The sequence below is a fragment of the Enhydra lutris genome, unplaced genomic scaffold (genome assembly GCF_002288905.1).
Source record: "Enhydra lutris kenyoni isolate GAN:26980312 unplaced genomic scaffold, ASM228890v2 scaffoldscaffold97, whole genome shotgun sequence".
NCBI classification, from domain to species: Eukaryota; Metazoa; Chordata; class Mammalia; order Carnivora; family Mustelidae; genus Enhydra; species Enhydra lutris.
In genome coordinates, this window is record NW_019154181.1 from 405832 (window position 1) to 412195 (window position 6364).

Sequence of the window (6364 nt, forward strand, 5' to 3'; positions counted from 1 at the left end):
TCTCTGCCTGCCTCTCTGCCTACTTGTGATATCTCTCTGTGTTAAATAAATAAATAAAATTTTAAAAAAAGAGAGAGAGAGAGAGAGAGAAAGAGAATGGAAAAAAGTTACTGCAGCAGGGGACAGATGTGAGCAACATTTTTGGGATACAGAAAGCATGTGAACTGGGACTGTTTTCAGATAAAGATCTCTCTCCTTTGATGCCCACAGGGAAAAGGAAGATGATTTGAGCCATGGAACTCTAGGAAGTCTCTGGAATTGGACGCACCAAGTATCTCAGACAGTTGGGGGTGGGAAGGCAAAACAATGAAAGGAAGACTGGTTGGAAATTTGTATAAAGAAGGCTTGACCCCAACCAGATCCCATCCCCAGACAGGTAACGGCCTCTTGACAACCCAAGCAAAAGATTAGTGGTCTTCTCCGACATAGCTGAGGGTAGCCATAAGGTCCACTCTCTCCAAAACACAACCTAAGGAGTGTTGTGGCCAGGTTTTAAAAAATATCTCCTTCCCCATCCTGCAACTGGCAGGAAGTCAGCAGACTCTGGAAAAACTGATCCAAAGGAAAAGACCTAAAGGCACTGACTAGGAGATGCTCTCTAGAAAATGACCAAGTTTTCTGCTTGACCATCTGAGAGCAAAGCTTCTACATTAACAACCTCATTTGTTTACCCAGAATTTCTGATCAGCTGTTTCTGCCTCAGTCTAAGTTGTGAACCAAGAACCAAGCACATGTCACCTGGTATTTGAGCACACACCCTACATGGAAGAGAATTCAAACGAAGTGGAGAGAAAGAACATGCTGGGAGCCAAGAGAGAAAAATGCAGAGAATAGAAGAAAATTAAAAGGTGACAACAGCAACAACTGATATCCTCAGAAAGATAGGAGAATTTTTACATTCATGAAAAGGAATGGTGTACTGTCTTTGAAGAGAATATGCATAGAATTGGGGCACCTGGGTGGCTCAGTCATTAAGGTCTGCCTTCAGCTCAGGTCATAATCCCAGGGTCCTGGGATTGAGCCCCACAACGGGATCCCTGCTCAGTGAGCTTGCTTCTCCCTCTCCCCACCCCTGCTGCTCCCCCTGCTGTGCTCTCTCTCTTTCTCTCTCTCTCTCTGTCAAATAAATAAATAAAATCTTTAAAAAAGAATATGCATAAGGCAAATAAGAATTATTAGAAATTATAAATATAATAACCAGAATAAAAACATCAGTAAGAGGGTTGCAAGATATAATTGAAGAAATTTCCCAAAAAATAAGGAGAGAAAAAAAATATGAAAATTATGGAATTATTTCAAGAAGTCCAAAGATTCACTAATGGGAGTTCCAGAGAAAACAGATTTCTAGGATATAGCTTCCAGAGTCAAAGAACCAGTCAGGCGTCTGACATAATAAATTCTCACAAGCCATGACCCATCATCATAAAATTTAGGAGGACCAAAGATTAAGAGCAGATTCTAAAACCATCTTGAGAACAAGCAGGTTACTCACAGAGTTTTGGAGTTTTTTGGGGAAGTCCATGGACATCTCAAATCGAAACTGGGACGTAAGAACAATGTCTGGGAAGAAGGCAGAGTAGAAGTTCCAGTAACCTGCCTTTCCACCTAACAGCTGTTGAGCAGGCAGCAACCCTCTTGAGTAACTGTTGTGGAACTCTGGACTTATCCAGGGGAAAGCTGGATGAAGATACTGGTCAATTTTTGGAATTTTGGTGCATTTCAGCCTATTTCGTGGTGGTGGCTACCATTCCTCAGTCTCCAGCCCCATGTATGCAGCAGTGGGAGCAACTGGTCATATTGCTGGTCCAACTTGCTGGAATCTAGATAGGCAATAGGGACCTTGTCCTCCAAATATTGGGACTATCGGTTCTGACTGCTGTTTGCTGTTTTTGATCAGTGAGAGGGTAGCACACAGGCTGGTGGCCATTGTTTCAACCCCCATCAGCTGAAGTGGCTTCCATGGGGATTTATTTATATTTTTAAAGACTATTTATTTATTTACTTGAGAGAGAGGGAGAGAGGGAGAGCAAGAGCGGGGGGTGGCAGGGGAGCAGAGGAAGAGAAGCAGACTCCACACCAAGCAGGGAGCCTGATGTAGGACTCTGTCCAGGACTCTGAGATCATGACCTGAGCTGAAGACAGACACTTAACTGACTGAGCCACGCAGGCACCCCAAGTGTTCCATGGAGATTTAAAGAGATAGTACTTCCCTCCCTCCCCTTTGGTAGCCAGACTTTTAAGGAAATCTTTGTCAGGTTACTGGCTGACTGCAGAGATGAAGGAACAGAAACTTCAGTGACCACACGCAATAAACACACATTTTCGAATGTAGTTTGGAAAAGCCACAAATGGACTCCAGCCATCCACAAGCAAGATACAATTATTCCTGAGGAATGAGAGAATTAGAATTACTGCAACATAATACTCAAAATGTCCAGTTCTCAGAAAACTTACAAAACATACAAAGAGGAAAATATGACACATTCACAGAAAAAAAAATTTGACACAAACTATCAATGAAGAAGTCTAGACATTAGAAATATTAGTCAAAGATGTCAAATCAATGGTCTTAAATATATTCAATGAGCTAAAGAAAACTGTGGACAAAGAAGTAAAGGAAATCAGAAAAACAACGATGGATGAGAATATGAATAAGGAGATAGAAGTTGTAAAAGAAGGAACCAAAACTTGGAAGCAAGCAAGGTTTCCCTCAGTAGGTACATGGATGAATAAACTACAGTACATCCAAACAATGGAATTTATTCAACACTAAAAAGAAATGAGTTATCAGTCTGAAAACACATGGAGGAATCTTAAATGCATATTAGTAACTGAAAGAAGCTAAGTTGAAAAGGCTACTGTGTGATTCTAGCTATATGACATTCTAGGAAAGGCAGAACTATAGAAACTGTAGAAAGATGAGTGGTTGTCAGGGGCTTGAGGAGGGAGAAATAAAGGTGGAGTGCAGAAGATTTTATAGGGCATGAAAACTAATCTGTATGATCCTATCATGGTGGATACACATCCTTATACATATTTGTGAAATCCCATAGATGGTACAACACCAAAAGTAAATGTTTATGTAAACTTATGGACTTTGGATGATAATGATGTATTAATGTAGATTCATCGCTTGTAACAAATGTACCACTTTATTGCAGGATGCTGATAGTATAGGAGGCTGGGCATGTTTGGGAGTATGAGGTGTAGGGGAATTCTCTGTACTTCCCACTCAATTTTTCTGTGAACCCAAAACTGCTCTAAAAATAATCTATTGAACAATAGAAACGAATGGAAATTCTGGAGTTGAAAAGTCCAATAACTGAAATTTTAAAAACTCACTAAAGGTGTTCAACAACAGATTTGAGAAGGCAAAAGAAAGGATCAGTGAACCTGAAGATAAAACAATTAAATTGTTTAGTCTGAGAAGCCAAACTTTTTTTAAAAAATGAGGACGAGTGAACAGACTCTGGGGGACTTGTGGAGCCTCATCAAACATGCCACCATAAGTTTATAGGAGTTTCAGAAGGAGAGAGAGAAAGGGACATAAACAATATTTGAAGAAATAATGGCTGAATATTTCTCAAATCTTAAATACACACATTCAAAAATCTCAAAGAACTCTCAATAAGATAAATTCAAAGAGCCCATACTGAGACACATTGTAATAAAAATGAGGAAACACAAAGACAAAGAGAAAATTGTAAAACCTGAAACAGAGAAACAACTTGTCACATACAGGTGATCTTCAAAAAAAATTAACAGCTAATCTCTCCTCAGAAACCATGGAGGCCAGGAGTCGGCGGGATGATGTGTGTAAAGTCCTGAAAGGAAAAATTTGCCAACCAAGAATTATATAGCCAGCAAAACTATCCTTCAAGAATGAAGGGGAAATTAAAACATTTCCAGATAAACAGAAGCCAAAGGAGTCCATTACCCTCATTCATTATACCTGCCCAACAAGGAATGCTAAAGGGAGTCCTTTTTGCGGAAATGAAAGTATCCTAGACATAGACACAGTCATAAAAACAGATAAGGGACATTGGTAAAGATAACTACATAGGTAATTATAAAAGCCAGTATTATTGTACTTTTTGAGTGATTTGTAACTCCTCTTTTTTTCCCTATGTGATTTAATGAACCAGTGCATGAAACAATGACTATAAATCTATGTTAATGGGCATAAAATGTATAAATAGGTGGGGTGCCTGGGTGGCTCAGTTGTTAAGCATCTGCCTTCCACTCAGGTCTTGATCCCAGGGTCCTGGGATCGAGGCCCGCATCGGGCTCCCTGCTCGGCAGGAAGCCTGCTTCTCCCTCTCCAACTTCCCCTGCTTGTGTTCCAACTCTTTCCGCCAAATAAATAAATAAAATCTTTTTAAAAATGTATAAAGAGGTTATCCGTGACAATAACAATATAAATAGGAAGGAACAGAGATATAAGAAGAGAATGTGTGTGTATTATTGAAACTAAGTCTTCAAATCAAGTTGTTATGAGTTTAAGATGTTAATTGTAATCCTCAAGATAACCACTAAGAAAATAACTTTAAAAAATACAAAAGAAGAAAGAAAAGGCAAATCAAATATTACACATGAGTAACTAACTAGATACATAAAAAGATAGCAATGGAGGGATAGCGAGACAAAAAACATATAAAACATACAGAAAACAGATAAATGAGAGAAGAAAATCCTTTTTTATTAGTAAACACATCAAAATAAATGGACTAAATTTCTCTATTAAAAGGCAGAAATTCAGGGCGCCTGGGTGGCTCAGTGGGTTAAGCCTCTGCCCTCGGCTCAAGGTCATGATCCTGGGGTCCTGGGATCAAGCCCTGCGTCGGGCTCTCTGCTTGGCGGGGAGCCTGCTTCCCCCCATCTCTCTCTGCCTGCCTGTCTGCCTACTTGTGATCTCTCTCTGTCAAATAAATAAATAAAATGTTAAAAACAAATAAACTTTAAAAGACAGAAATTGGCAGATTGTATTAAAAAAGAAGAGAGTCTCCATCTATATGCTGTCTACAAGAGACTTTGGATTTAAAAACATGAAGAGATTGTACAAAACAATCTTACAAAGAGATTGTAAGTAAAAACAGTGAATAAATATATTCCATGCAGGGCGCCTGGGTGGCTCGGTGGGTTAAGCCGCTGCCTTCGGCTCAGGTCATGACTCCAGAGTCCTGGAATCAAGTCCCTCATCGGGCTCTCTGCTCAGCAGGGAGCCTGCTTCCCTTTCTCTCTCTCTGCCTGCCTCTCTGCCTACTTGTGATCTCTGTCTGTCAAATAAACAAATAAAATCTTTAAAAAAAAAATATATATATATATTCCATGCAAAAAATAGCCAAAAGAGAGCTGAGGTGGTATTATTATTGTCAGACAAAATAGGCCTTTAAGCAAAAGTTATAAGAAACAAAGATTATAAGGTTATAAGAAACAAAGAAGGACAAAATATATCAATAAAAAGTTTGACCACAATAAACATACATGCACCTAATAATGGAGCCCCAAAATATATGAAACAGAAATTAACAGAATTGAAGGGAGAAAAAGATAATTCTGCAGTAATATTTGGATATGTCAATACCCACTTTCAGTAATGGATAGCAGAACCAGGCAAAAGATTAATAAGGAAATGGAGGACTTGAATGACACTATAAACCAGCTACAAATAAACAATATAAACCAATGATGTGTAATGAACATACACAGTGCGTTACACTCAACAACAGCAGAATACATATTCTTCTCAAGTGTGCATGGAATATTCTCTATGGTAGACCATATATTACATCATAGGGGCACCTGGGTGATTCAGTCCATTAAATGTCCAACTCTTGATTTTGGCTCAGTTCATGATCTCAGGTTGTGAGATCAAGCCCCAAGTTAGGCTCCACTGGGCATGGAGTCTGCTTAAGAGTATCTCTCTCCCTCTGCCCTTCTGCCTCTTCCCCCTTCACGTTCTTTTTTTTTTTTTTAAGATTTTATTTATTTCTTTGACAGACAGAGATCACAAGTAGGCAGAGAGGCAGGCAGAGAGAGAGGAAGAAGCAGGCTCCCTGCTGAGCAGAGCAGAAAGCCCGATGCGGGGCTTGATCTTAGGACCCTGGGATCATGACCCGGGCCGAAAGCAGAGGCTTTAACCCACTGAGCCACCCAGGCACCCCCCCCTTCACTTTCTTTTAAAATAAAAAACAAGGGGTGCCTGGGTGGCTCAGTGGATTAAAGCCTCTGCCTTCAACTCAGGTCATGATCTCAGGGTCCTGGGATTGAGCCCCGCATCAGGCTCTCTGCTCAGCGGGGAGCCTGCCTCCCCCTCTCTCTCTGCCTGTTCTCTGCCTACTTGTGATTTCTGTCTGTCAAATAA